Here is a 16,154-nt window from a genome sequence, read left to right on the forward strand (position 1 = left end):
AGATTTTGAGACAGGGTTTCCCTGTAGCTTTTGGTGCCAGTCCCAGAACTAGCTCTTGTAGACCAGGCTGGCCTCGAACTCACAGAGATCCGCCTGCCTCTGCCTCCCAAAGGCATGCGCCACCACCGCCCAGCAAAACCTGCTGAATTTTGAGCACTGTTTTTTCCATATAATTGATCTGCAGATGTTTGCCAAATTAACCAATGTCATCAACATGTGTGCATTATACAGCTAATGATCACAAATTAGCCAAAGTAATCATTCTAAAGTAATGATTATAGTCATTAAAACCCATATTCATGCGTGCAGATAATGGCGTGTCAAAGAACTAAAGTCCAACCACACTGATTTTAGAAAAAAAAAAAGAATGGCAACAGTTCTTACAGTCTCTCAGATTTTCACCTTCCCAACCACTCACTTTCCACCATGTTTTATTTTAGTAAAGTTCTAACAGTTTCCTAGTGCTCTAAAGCAACTCTATTCACAAAACGCTAAAGACACACTATCTATGCGAATGTTTTGAGGAAAATTCAAATAAATTATATAATGTGCAACAAAGCATTTTATTTTCCTTTTCACATCTTGCCATTAAATCTTGGAAGTTTATACAATTATTTTAATTAGGGTTATGAACTTCTACCTATATAGGCAACAGGCTAATTACATAACTTATATGCAAACTGAACATTTTCCTCTGGACTCTTTGCTATTTCATATTCCTATTTCAGCTTCTCTATTTTAAACAATAATATTTATTTTATTTTTGTCTCCTTTAACTAATGGTGGAAAATTACCCCTAGAGCAAAATTTATTTTAATGTTTCCAATGGGTTATTTTACCCTTGATATTCTTTGAATAATAATACTGTTAGAATTTTTGTTTATCTTTTTAATAAACACATTACTAATTATTATGAAATCTATATTGGTTCCAATTATACATGATAATAAAAGAAGATTACAATAATATACATGCTTCTTTAAAGAATTGCATCATCAGGATTATTTATTAGATTATTGCATTAATAAGATTATTTTTGACTTCCTAACAATTTTTAATGAAATTTTGAAAGATAGTGGAAAGAGGCTAGGACATTCTCTTAGTGTAACAGGCTTCAGAAAAGACCTTGAAAGCTACTGAATATAAGTATCATTTTTTTCTTCTGTTCCAGAACCTATCCTGATATCTTAGTTTCTCTGTGCTCTAATAATGAAATATATAAGATTCGGTAATCAAAGTAAACAAGTAAAACTATTGCCAGGAGGTTGGGAAGTACAAGAACAACAGCTAGTTTGATATTTTATCAAAGTCTCATGTCTGCTTCACATTTTTTGAAATGGGGCACTATTTCATCTTAACACTTTTACAGCACAGTGCATCGTCCAATGAAGCAAGAGTAGTTAGTGCACAAAGCAGGAACTTGGAAGCAGAAGTCATGGAAGAATGGTACTGGCTTGCTTGATGGCTTCTTTGGCCCATGTCTGCTTGTTACCTCTTCCCTGGATGCTGAATTCTCACATCCTTCTTCTTTCTTGTTCAGAAAGACATTGAACATTAAAGCAGCACTTTTGCTGGAACTACTCAGAAATTATGGCAAGTCTATTAATATTACAGCACTTCGGTTTGATTGTATTGTTATTGCTGTCTTCAAATGGGCAACTTTCCATCTTCCTTCCTGGCACTGAAATAGACACAAACAGGAATATCGGCAGCTATGGACATACACACATACAATTCACATTATATAACCCTTTTGAATTTTTCTCCTTTATCATTAATTTGAGTGGAATTTGGAAATTATTTGTTCCTGTTTTAGAAAATGTGGCATGAATAATAGATTATCAAAAGAAGAGAATTTGAATATAACATGAAACTATTGTTTATGTCATAACAAACTAAAAATATGAATCTTTTCAGTTGCCTCAAAACCTTAAACAGTTAAAATGTATTACAAAAAAAAAAGACAAACTAATTATGCTGAAAAAGTGTGAGCTGAAGACTATGGCAAGTGCTGTCCTTTTCCTCTGTTGGAGGACATTTATTCTTGGACATTATGTGTGGTTTCTTCCCTAGGGGTGAGGTTGACCTGGAACCCTACGGACAGTGCTTCACAGCTAAGCTTGCCAACAACTTGTCAGATATGATTAGTGAGAAACAGGAAAAGAATGTTTCCCCTGTTGATAATAGGGGGCAAATAAAAGAGACTCTGAAATTATCATAGGGAATCACATTTGGTCGGTAAGAATACTGTGAATTCAATATTATTCAATATCACAGATCAGCTTTATATTTACATAGTTTTGAGATGAATCCTATTGAACTTGACAGGTTTGAAATAGAAGAAAATTTCATGCCAGCCCATAAAGAAAAAAATGTGTTCATTGCAAACATTTTACAATGAGAAGTGAGTGTATTAGTGTTGTCTTGATATTAGGAAGTTCTAATTAATTATGATTACTTTTAACCATAACTTTTAAAAACCTGAAAAGCTTCTTTGAATTTATAATAACCAAGAACTACATTATACATGAAACAATTTTTAAATGAGAGAATTTATTATGAGTCTAGTATGATATTTTCTGAGTACAAATATGTAAAGTCTAAAGAAAGCAGTATATTTTCCTGAAAAATTCATAAAAGCCTTATGGTTCATATTATAAAATTAATATTAATAGTGAAGAAATAATTTGATTTACTAGATTATAAGGTGAATAAGAACTTTCAACTAGTATTTTGAGTCATCTTTTAATGGAAAAATTAGGTTAATAAAGGTTTTAAATATAAGATAACACAAGTTAAAATTAATTTAAGTTTTAACCAAATGTGCTGTACTATAAGTTTATTAATCTATTCTAAACCTGCATGTTGTCTAATATAAAATATCGCATCTCACATTATTGAATGATCAGATTCAGTACTAATTCATCCATAGTATTGAGAAATTATTTCATGTTAACTCACAGCTCAGAAATAATTAACTCATGTCTCACGAGAAATTTGAGTTTCACTCTTCTGTATGCTACTAATTTTGAAGTTCAAATGCTGCTCTCTATAGTCACCACACTTAGAATTCAAAAGAACTCCTTATTTAAAGTGATAGATTTTAATAGATTCCTAAGTTTGAAAGTAAGGTTATTTTCACCATGTATAAATATGTATATTTCAAATGTAATTTTTAAATTTCAAATATGAATTTCAGTAAAGTTTGAATTCTAATGTTTCTAATATATACAGTTTGGAGGAAATATTCACTTCACTGGAAATAAGTGTTTGGATTTAGTTTGTCAGATAAATTACGTTTAATAGTATTGGAAATGCTATAGTTAAATTATCCTCACACCTTTAGAAATTATATCATGTTTGATAATAACAATAAATCTAAGAAGAGCATTAGAAGGGGCTGAAAAAGTTTAATAACTTGAGGAATTTTCTGAAATATTTACTGTTTTTTTCAGAGCTGCAGAATACCAATATCCATGTCGAATCAATATTTCAAGCAGCCCCATATCCAAAAGTGAGAATTATATTTTCAAATCATTCAGTTAGTTATGCAAAATAATCATTGCTTATGTTTCAAGTAAAATTTGAGAAGCAGACTTCAAATTCCAGGTCAGAATACTATAGATAAAATAGCATTAGGAGAAGATCTATTAGAGTCTTTTATTCTTCATTTTATCCATTTATTTTAAAAACTGAAATAACTGATGACATATAAAGATGACCCAATACATAGAAGTGTCATAGATTATTATTTCCACATTTTCTTTCCATTTGATTTGCAGATACGGCTATTCCAAATTATTATTTCACAAATCAAGATGATTCTCAGCAGGAAGTTTGTACCCCATGTTGTTTTCTTCAAAGGAAGCTTGGTCTGCATTGGCTGATCTGAATATTGCCATTATATTACTAATTTACACCTTGGAAACAGGGTCAAGGGTGCTCCCCATTTTTGTTGACTTGATATTAACCTGAAGGAGGAATGTTAATAACTGCTGAAATCTATCCATGATAGTTCTAAATCAAGAGAGCTTCAAGTATTCTGTTAAAAATAAGAAAACCCTAACCTAAAGTTTGGTTTACAGTATAAGTTTTGGGGTTCACCTCCTTTGAAAGAGTCACTTCTAATTTGTGGTAGTCAAGAGAAATAACAGAAATAACACATGAGTAAGGGAGATACATTTCTACCTTGAAAAATGAGTGGACCATACTGCCATCTGAGGCCATCATGATGTCAGGTCTGAGCTACAGCAAAGGACCATGTCTGGGTCTGGAACTCAACCACAGTCACCTAGTGTCTATGATGATGTCTATAGCCCCCATTACCATCAATACCCATGAGAGATACTGAAGGTCTGTGTGGCTTCCTAAGGACACATTGGTGACCAAGAGCCACTGACGCAGGCACCATTCCATCCTGACTGGTCTGTGTTGTTTCCCAGGGCCATGATGATATCTTTTACTGAACTGTGGTTGAGAGCCATATCAAGGTCTGTGGTACTATCATAGAAGGGGTCTATGTTGATATCAATAGATGAGCTGGCCTGGATCCCTGGAAATCAGAGAACTGGACCTGTCACTTGCCTCCTCAGATGAAGATCTACTCCACTCTTTCTCCCTAGAACTGGCCCCAATGTCATGGGTTCAGTGATGGCATGGGAGATAGAGAGCTGTCCCTGACTCCGACTCTAGATGGGCCATTCCAGTGGGGTACAGATTGACCAACTCAACTACCACCCAGGTCCACATCCAGGTTTTTGAGTTGGCCCACGCCAACATCTAACACACCTTGGACTTGCTAGTGAGTGTGAACAGGCTGGTCCCGCAAATCATGGCCCAGAAACTCTATGACTTTGAGCAATCTGAGAGAAGTTTCAGTGAGTGTCCAGTATTGATGATGTACCAGAAGCCAGAGGCCCTGGACCAGTCCAACAACTCATTGCAATGACCATATGTAAGGAAAGCTGCTTTGAACAAAAGGGTATATTGCATAAAACACTGCATCTCCAATGCAACTTCAACAAATCAGTATGTGATCCAGAGGTGGAAAAGATGGAGTACAGAAAAAATAATCATTTTGTGGGGAGAGGGCTTTAAGAGTGGTGGTTGGATGTGGAAGGACTGAGAAAGATTGAGATTGGGATCAATGATGTGAAATTTCAAACAAATCAATAAAAACATGAAAAATAAATTTAAGACAGTACTTCTCAATCTTCTTAATGCTGTGACCCTTAAATACTGTTTCTCGTGTTGTGTTGACCACACCCCCACCAAACCGTAAAGTCATTGCCTTGCTATATCACACTTGTAAATTTCTGCTGTTATGAATTGTAATATAAATATATGATATTCAGGATATTCCATATGTAACCTCTGTGAAAGGATCATTTGAGATTCAAAGCAATCTCAACCTTCAGGTTGAAAACCACTGAGTTCAAGAATATGTAAATATCTGGTGCACAGCATATATTTCTTTTTTTTTTATTGCGAAAAGAAGAAAAAAAAAATAAACAAAAAACAAGTTTCCACCTCCTCCCAGCCTCCCATTTCCCTTCCCCTCCTCCCACCCTTCTCCCCCTCCTCCCACCCTTCTCCCCCTCCTCCCACCCTTCTCCCCCTCCCCCCACTACTCCCCCCTCCCTCTCCAGTACACAGAGCAGTCCGGGTTCCCTGCCCTGTGTTAAGTCCTAGGTCCTCCCCCCTCTGTCCATATCTAGGAAGGTGAACATCCAAACTGGCTAGGCTCCCACAAAGCCAGCACATTAAGTAGGATCAAAACCCCCTGCCATTGTCCTTGGTGTCTCATCAGCCCTCATTGTTCGCCATGTTCAGAGAGTCCGGTTTTATCCCATGCTTTTTCGGTCACAGTCCAGCTGGCCTTGGTGAGCTCCCCGTAGATCAGCTCCACTGTCTCAGTGGGTGGATGCACCCCTCGTGGTCCCGAATTCTTTGCTCATGTTCTCCCTCCTTCTGCTCCTCCTTGGGACCTTGGGAGCTCAGTCCAGTGCTCCTGTGTGGGTCTCTGTCTCTATCTCTATCCATCACCAGATGAAGATTCTATGATGATATGCAAGATATTCGTCAGTATTGCTCTAGGATAGGGTCATTTCAGGTTCCCTATCCTCAGCTGCCCAAGGAACTAACTGGGAACCTCATCTTGGGCACTAGGGAGCCCCTCTAGGGTCAAGTCGCTTGCCCACCCTAAAGTGGCTCCCTTAACTAAGAATTGTAGTTCCGTGCTCCCCTATCAACCTTTCCTTTATCCCAATTCTCCTGTTTCCCAGGTCCCCCCTCCTTCCCTTCTACCTTTTCTCTCCCCATCTCCCCTTACCCCCATCCCACCACCCCCCAAGATCCCATTTTCTCCCCGGAAATTTGGTCTACTTCCCTTAGCCAAGAGGACAACTATATGTTTTTCCTGGGTTCACCTTCTTCCTTAGCTTCTTAGGTTCACCTATTGTAGACTCCGTGGTCCTTATTTATGGCTAGAAACCAATTATGAGTGAGTACATCCCATATTCATCTTTTTGGGTCTGGGACACCTCACTCAGGATAGTGTTTTCTATTTCCATCCATTTGCATGCAAAATTCGAGAAGTCATTGTTTTTTACCGCAGCATAGAGCTCTAGCGTGTATATATTCCATACTTTCTTCATCCATTCTTCCATTGAAGGGCATCTAGGTTGTTTCCAGGTTCTGGCTATTACAAATAATACTGCTATGAACATAGTTGAACAAATGCTTTTGTCGTTTGATAGAGCATCTCTTGGGTATATTCCCAAGAGTGGTATTGCTGGGTCCAGGGGTAAGTTGATCCCGAATTTCCTGAGAAACCGAAACACTGACTTCCACAGTGGTTGCACAAGATTGCATTCCCACCAGCAATGGATGAGGGTACCCGTTCTTCCACAGCCTCTCCAGCAAAGGTTATCCTTGGTGTTTTTGACTTTAGCCATTCTGACAGGTGTAAGATGATATCTCAAAGTTGTTTTGATTTGCATTTCCCTGATTGCTAAGGAAGTTGAGCACGACCTTAAGTGTCTTTTGGCCATTTGAACTTCTTCTGTTGAGAATTCTCTGTTCAGTTCAGTGCCCCATTTTTTAATTGGGTTAATTAGCATTTTAAAGTCTAGTTTCTTGAGTTCTCTATATATTTTGGAGATCAGACCTTTGTCTGTTGCGGGGTTGGTGAAGATCTTCTCCCAGTCAGTAGGTTGCCTTTGTGTCTTAGTGACAGTGTCCTTTGCTTTACAGAAGCTTCTCAGTTTAAGTAGGTCCCATTTATTCAATGTTGCCCTTAATGTCTGTGCTTCTGGGGTTATACATAGGAAGCGATCTCCTGTGCCCATCTGTTGTAGGGTATTTCCCACTTTCTCTTCTATCAGGTTCAGTGTGTTCGGACTGATATTGAGGTCTTTAATCCATTTGGACTTGAGTTTTGTGCACGGTGAGAGATACGGGTCTATTTTCATTCTTCTACAGGTTGACATCCAGTTGTGCCAGCACCATTTGTTGAAGATGCTTTCTTTCTTCCCTTGTATGCTTTTAGCTCCTTTATCGAAAATGAGGTGTTCATAGGTTTGTGGGATAAAATCCGGGTCTTCTATACGATTCCATTGGTCGACTTCTCTGTTTTTATGCCAGTACCACACTGTTTTCATTACTGTAGCTCTGTAATAGAGTTTGAAGTCAGGGATGGTAATGCCTTCAGAAGATCCTTTATTGTATAGGATTGTTTTGGCTATCCTGGGTTTTTTGTTTTTCCATATAAAGTTGATTATTGTCTTCTCCAGATCTGTGAAGAATTTTGATGGGATCTTGATGGGGATTGCATTGAATCTATAAATTGCCTTAGGTAGAATTGCCATTTTTACTATGTTGATCCTCCCAATCCAAGAGCAAGGGAGGTCCATCCATTTTTTGGTATCCTCTTCAATTTCTTTCTTCAATGCCTTAAAGTTCTTGTCAAATAGATCTTTCACTTCCTTGGTTAGATTTACCCCAAGATATTTTATGCTGTTTGTGGCTATCGTGAATGGTGAAGCTTCTCTGATTTCCCTCTCTGCTTCCCTATCCTTTTTGTATAAGAGGGCGACTGATTTTTTGGAGTTGATCTTGTATCCTGCCACATTACTAAAGCTGTTTATCAGCTGTAAAAGTTCTTTGGTGGAGTTTTGGGGGTCGCTTATGTACACTATCATATCATCTGCAAATAACGAAAGTTTAACTTCTTCCTTTCCAATTCGAATCCCCTTGATCCTATTATGTTGTCTTATTGCTATTGCTAGAACTTCAAGCACTATATTGAAGAGGTATGGTGAGAGTGGACAGCCTTGCCGTGTTCCTGAGTTAAGCGGGATGGCTTTGAGTTTCTCTCCGTTTAATTTGATGTTAGCTGTCGGCTTGCTGTATATAGCTTTTATTATATTTAGGTATGACCCTTGTATCCCTAATCTCTCCAAGACTTTTAACATAAATGGATGTTGAATTTTGTCAAATGCTTTTTCAGCATCTAATGAAATGATCATATGGTTTTTTTCTTTCAGTTTATTTATATGCTGGATTACATTGATAGATTTTCGTATGTTGAACCAGCCCATGCATTACAAAAATGATGTTTCCTCTTCTTTGGGAATGTTGCCTGTGAAATTCAAATGTAGAAAATGAATTCTGTGTCTTTAGCAGAAGCAGTAATTTTGTTCTTTGGTTTAGAAATGACTTAGCATTTATTTTCCTTTTTCCCCTGACTAACAGAGAATTTACCAGGACAAAGTAACAATCTAGCTGATTCTCCATGAAATAATTCCCTTCTATTTCCTTGGCTGTGTTTTTAAAATATTTTGTACATCTTCACTTATAATGTTACCAGTATTATTTTTCTTTTCTTTTCCAACACACCCATATTATCTGTATATCTAGGTTTAACAATATTCCAACTTTTCTTCTAGTATTATTTTTCACTGTCAGCTCTAATGCTGAAGATAATTCCCATTGTCTTTCATGTCCTGGGTCTTCTGGAAATACTAACCCAGCTAGTTAGTATTCATCCTTTCACTCCTCTGAATCTCTTAGTGTAATTCCAATGTTTCAGCCATCTCTCCACATACATTTTAACTATCTTTCTAACATACTTATGCCATGTGATGAACAGTGTCTTTTTAAATACTAAGCTATTCTTTCTTATATATATATATATATATATATATATATATATATATATATATTTTTTTTTTTTTTTTTTGGTTTTTCGAGACAGGGTTTCTCTGTGGGAAAGCCTGTCCTGGAACTAGCTCTTGTAGACCAGGCTGGTCTCGAACTCACAGAGATCCGCCTGCCTCTGCCTCCCGAGTGCTGGGATTAAAGGCGTGCGCCACCATCGCCCGGTTCTTATATATTTTTAAAAGTGGCTTTGTAGGGAGGAACAAGTTCAAATAAACTGATACATTTGGGCATTAGTTGCTATAGTTTTCTCTCTGCTGCTCTTATTAAAAATCTGAACATGAACTATTTGAGCAAGAGGAGGTTTATTTCAATACACATGTCATACTCCATTACTAAGGACTTTGGAGCTACAACCGAAGGCAGAAACCTGGATGCAGAAACTGAATCAGAAGCCACGGAAGAAGGCTGCTTACTGCCTTGCCTCTCTCGCTGCCTTACACATTTAATTACATAGTGAAAAACATAGGTACATAGCTCAGGGAAGGCTGTACACACAGTGATCTTGGCTTTACTACATTAATTAGCATTCAAAAATGCCTCACTGTCAACTCAATGGAGATAATTTTCAATTACATTAACTCTTCCACAGTATATCTAGGCTTGTACCAAGTTGACAAACACTGTCCAGCATCCCACTCTTTGCTAACACACACACACACACACACACACACACACACACACAAACATACACAATTGTTGAAACATAACTATTTTTCTGTGTTCTTCATGTTATTATCACAATATACAACACATGGCAACTTAAAAAGTCACATGGGCTTTAAACTGTTTTTCGTCCATGTGTTTTTGTCCTATTCTTGTTTGTTTGTGTTTTGTTGTATTTTATTTTATAATTTTTTAAACTTGTTTGTTTGTTCCTAAGGAAAGAGAGAGAGAGTGTAAATTTAGATGGCAGAGTAGGTAGAAAAGTTATAAGGGGATGTGGGAAGGAATCCATAAGCAAAATATATTGGATTTTTTGGAAAAGGGAATTTTATTTTAATTTTGGAGACAAGGTTTCTCTGTGTAGGCAGGCCTGGCTCTCCTGGAACTTTCTCTGTAGACCAGTGTGGCCTAGATCTCACAGAATTTCTACCTTCATCTGCCTCCCAAGTGCCAGAAATGTATTCCATCAAAAATTCTATTTTCAATAAAAGATACTTCAATATATTTCAGCACTTGAAAAATACATGTTTCTTCAAATATCCAATATCCATTAACTCTGAAAAATCCAAAGTAAGGTTTGTACTTTCATATTTCAAGAGGGGATGAGGCAAGGATATTTTAATCATATTAAAGCGAACAGAAAATCCAATGGTATCAATTGCTAAATTTCTTCTAACTGGTACATGGTTCATAATATCCTGAGCTCCAATGTACTTGAGTGTCCCCATATCTCCAGCTAAGACATCTATACCATACAGTACCTTGTCTCTTTGGCTCTACTCCCCACATTTTGATGCCAGTATTGATCATCTGACAATAGTTGTATCATTAATATGAGGGGGTATCCACTACAACTGCACATTTAAGTGCACATTTACCAATGATCTCCTGGCCTTTCTTCTGGGACTGCAGCCCTGCCACACAGTGTCAAACATCAGCACTTCTGTGTGACCCCTTTGTGCCATCAAAACTGGAATCATGTGGAGACTATTGCACATAACCCAGTTTGGCTCTGAATTGAGATGCAGCCCCCCTTGAACTGCACCTCCTGTATATTGACCCTGAGAATACATTTCCCAGAAGAATGCCAGCTAATGATGATTTTTTTTTTTATTCACAGTCAGTGTTTCAACCCCAGAAAACTCATCTCTGCAAGTGGAAGCAAAAGTTTCAAGGCAGAGATTCTTAATATAAAATATCTTAAAAACAGCCTTAAGAAGTTTTGTGCTTCTCTTTAAAACCAAACAAGTCAGACCTCCATAGCCTGCCCTGCTCTCAGCTGGATCTTCCTAGTTAGCACAAAAGTTCATATGCTTAAGCACTTACTGCTTTTCCAGTCCATAAGCCCACATCTTTTAGCCTTCCTCCTGTAAAACAGTCCAATCTTAAAAGCTGTGCATCTGAGCAACATCTGCTCTGTATCTTCAATTCCTGTTTTGTTTTTGTTGCTGTGATGAAGCATAAACTAAAAGTAAGTTGGAACAGGAAAAGTTTTATTCTATCTTAAAGGTCATAATCTGTCATTGCAAAATGTCAAGGCAATAATGCAAAGAAGGAACCTGGAGGTAGGAACTGAAGACCATGGAGAAACACAGCTTACTGTACTCCTGTCTTGTACAGTTATTATGCTCACATGTTTTTATAATAATTTTTAAAATGTGCTTTAATAATGATATCTGCATTCATTATAACATGTTTTTAAGAAAATGACTCCCACATTTGCGATGTTAATAAGGCTCTCTCTGGCCTTTCCCATGATTGTACCTGTGATTGTTATTTCTTATCTAGTATTATTTTTAGTATTCTTTAAAATTAAATATATGTTAGCTATTAGCTTCAAAATGATCACTTAATATAGAATCAACTTTCATGTTTTTGAACCCACATAAAAATGTATGCTATAATTTATGGTTTTATGAACATCACAAGGACTTTTTGTTATTTAATTTCAATTGTGGGATATTCCATTCATTATTATAACAAGGCTAAGTATGATAGTTGCAGTTGTTGGGCATAAAACAAATCTTGAAAAAACTGCTGCTCTTTAATTTCAATATAAGAAATCAAATAAAAAATCCCCCTCCACTTTTATTGATGCTAATAGTAAAAGAATCCACCACCCTCCTCTCTGTTTTTCTCTTTTTCTCACCTTGTCCAATGTATGTGTTCATAGGTGTTCAGGCGTATGTGACATGTGATACCACACTTATGGTGACCAGACAAAGGCAAGAAGTCCAATCACATTGTCATTCTTCAGGAGGCATTCCCTTTTCATGGTGTGTCTAATTTTATTATCTACAAACCAATGGAAGTATCTCTGATAAAATTGTCATCAGTGAAGATTAAATATGTTACCCTGTGTACAAGACTGTTTAAGGCTAAATAAAATTTCAAGAAGTATATGAGTGCCCTGTGTCCATCATGGCCATCCACTGGAAAACAAATTAAGATGACAAATGAAATCTATCAGATGCACTTCCTTAAATTAAGAAATACAAGCATACATCAATTTTCATCTTACCTGTTTGATCTTTTAATGCATAAGTGTCTTAATATTTCACTTACATCAGGGATACATATATCACATAGTTATCAATTCCCGTAGATTCCAAAATACCAATCATTTATGTATGTATTTTTCTATTTAAATTTTCTATTCATACTCAACAATTTGCATATTTTAAATAATCATGCATAATTTAGCATAGCCAAATATCTATTAATGATATTATCTGTAATCTCATGTGCTTAAATGTTAATCACTGAAGGTTTAAAAATTTAGCATTCCATTTTAATGCATTATTTTCAATAAATGAAGCACATAACTACACTTATGAAATGTATGTATGTCCTGATTCTTGAAATGGGCAGGATGCATTATTTTGTTATTTTATTATGTTTAGTAATTTGAAACCAAATCTACTTTGTCATTATTTTAGAGGTTCCCCATTAATTCATACCTCCTTTATCTCTTAAACCTTCTATTATTGATAATTGTTTAGACATTTAGAAGGGGAAATATCCTATTCAATTAAAAATATTTCTCTGAACAAATGCAATTAACATACCCAAAAGATGTTTTAAAAAGATAAACACTTTTGCATTATTAAAATAGATTGCAACTTAAAAAAAATAAAGATCATACTAGGCTGGCCTTGAACTCACAGAGCTCCCCCTGCCTTTGCCTCCCAAATGCTGGGGTTTAAGGCATGCACCAACACTGCCTGTCAATCTTTGTTCTTCATGTAATAACAGAATTAAAGTACATTAACTTAAAAAGAGTGAGGCATGAGGGCAGAATTACTTTCTGAATTTGAAAGGCAACCTGACTCTGACCACTTAACAAATGAAAACAAAGTTGTTCTGTGATGGGCATTATTACCCTTTATAGCCTACACACTGTGTCAGAAGGGTAAATTTGACTATGTTTATTTTATTAGAAGGCAACAATGAAAGATGGGTAAATACACATAGAAAATAAATAGAATTTGATTTTATGAGAAACTTTTCTTTTAAACTTAGAATATGACTTTTTCCTTTACACAAATATCTCATTGAATCATATTTGAAATAAGTAAATTGACTATAAAACATAGATGACACAGTAGATGGATTAACACCTATGTCCATCATTTGGCTATACTTATCTGAATTTATGGAAATATTGTGAATAAGGTCCTCCTAAAAAAATAATAAGGTCAAACACTATGCTTTTTCAAATCTAATTTATCCCAGTTAAAGGTATTCCACATAAATATTAAACTTTGTTTCTAAAAATATAAAACTTATTTTCTAAATTATATCATACTTCATTCCATTTTGAATATTATTATTTTTCTGTTATTATTTTTGTGAGTTAAACCAATGTTTAAATTTAAATATAATTTTTCATATTCTTTTATTCATCCAAATATTTCCAGATCCTCTCCCACTCCTTACACCCCCTATATATTTCTTACTCAAAATACAAAAATCAATACAATAACAAAATCTCCAAAACCAAAAATAAAAAATAAAAGGCCACCACATCATAACAAAGTAAAATAACCCAATAAAACTGAGCATTATTTGCTGATCAGCTACTTCTGAACATCAGACATGCCCTGGAGTAGTTGATATAAACAGTGTCACTTCATTGGAGAAAAGTGATTTTCCCTCGCCAGAAGGTATCAATAACAGATCAATTGTTTACACTAGCGACTAGGTGTTCATTCATTTTTTGAAATATAACCAAAAAATATATAAGAATACAAAACAAGAGCTAATTATGTCAAATTTGTACAAGAGAAGCCAACAAGAAAGAAAGAGTCTAGAGAATGCACAAGTATTAGAGACCCACTCATAAGCACACTCAGGACCTCCATAAAAACAATAAACTGAAAGCCATTATATGTGTGTGTGTGTGTGTGTGTGTGTGTGTGTGTGTGTGTGTGTGTACATTATAAATATATGACCTGTTGCAGACCCATGAAGGTCCTGTGCATGCTGTTTCAATCACTGTGAGTTCACATGAGCTAAGCTACTGTTGATTGATAGGGCCCAGTATTCTTGGTGCCCTCCATCCCCTCTGACTCTAAAACTCTTTCCTGTTTCCATCAGATTCCACAATCATTTGAATAAGGAGTATTAAGGAAAACTGATTTTTTTAGGTTATAAAGGGTAATGTGGAGACCGGTAATGGAAAATAAGCCTGCCCACATACTGCGTTTCCTACACAAACATCCACAGTTTGCAAGTAATGCTGATGGATTGCACATATATACAAAAGTGTGGGAAGGTAATTGCTTAACTCTTAAACCTAGAAATAAAGGGTAATGATGGCATGTCTCAGAATCCTGGCATCCTAATATTTCAGGAATGTTTATGCCATTTCCAATTTCATTCCCTAAGATATTTTACTTGTGAGTAATGTGTTTCTTCTCCCTCAACCTAGCCCTTAGAGTCAGATTTTAACTCGTAGTTTGAAAACCACGGTCACTGTTGTCTCCCAACTTTAGGCATAATTAAGCACCTGTTGAGACAGAATTCTTAATTTTGCATCTGAACTTAGAGTGTTTAAGAAGTTTTTGACATAGTATAGAAGACGTAGCTTTATTTTGCTATTGCCATGCATAAATATCATCATCCCGTTCTCACAGTTGACACCCAACACCTTCCTTGTCCTTTTCTTTGTGGTGCTTTCCTCCCCAAAATATATAAATACATATAATATATATTTTATAATGCATTATAGACATATAGAACACAAATCTATTGAAGTAAAGGCATATGCATTTTCTATTTAGAGCCTGGGTATATAATTTGCATATCTCAAGCCTGTGATATTTGATGTTATTATTATGGGTTATTTTAATAAAAATGGAAAAAATATCTCATTCTTTTTCACACAAATGCCATGCTTTATTTCTCATTATGGCTGAATACAATTCTTTTTTTTTTTTTTTGGTTTTTTCAAAACAGGGTTTCTCTGTGGCTTCTGAATACAGTTCTTATATTTACCAATTCCTTTTGTTGTTGGTCATCTAGAGGTGTCCTAGAGTCTAGCTACTAGTGAGCAGTACAACAATAAATACAGATGTGCAAAATGTCTGTGCTATGCTGACTTGTAATGTGTTATATATATACAGCCAGAAGATGTATAGGTGGATCATATGATGATTTCATTAATAGGTTTTGGAGGATCTTCATTCTTATTGCTGCAAGTCTGCTCCAATCCAAATTACTACTAATGTTTAAGGGTGACTTCCCCCATCATATCTAAGACCATTCACTGTGTTGTTTTCTGATATTTCCATTCTGTATGGATATCTGCTTGGTTTCCTAACTCCCTTATATTCAGACCTGTTTAACTGCCATCATTCCGGAAAGAATGTTTCTGATTATCTGTTGGCCACTCCCTTCAACCTTAATGTCCCAGACTCCAACTTTGCTGACTCAAACTAAATTACCAGCACACCTATGAAATACAGATTTCTTTGATACATAAATACATAAATACTAAATTTACTGAGAAATCACATACTTAGAGATGATTTATTTTTTGGTATATTGGCAGCATTATAACATTTACTACTCATATAATCAAATATACAGAAAGGCTAAATAACATACAGATTTTACAGTGGCTATTTAAGGACTGACCTGATGTAAAAATTAATATTCTGTGTTTCATGGTCATTGTCACCTGTTACATATTAAAAGATCAAGATTATAACGCCTAGATTTTTGTTTAAATAAAAGTACACTTTAACATACATGAAGTACTTAAG

This window comes from Microtus oregoni, unplaced genomic scaffold (assembly GCF_018167655.1).
Source record: "Microtus oregoni isolate MIOR12 unplaced genomic scaffold, Mior012 000010F_ref0000083, whole genome shotgun sequence".
NCBI lineage: Eukaryota > Metazoa > Chordata > Mammalia > Rodentia > Cricetidae > Microtus > Microtus oregoni.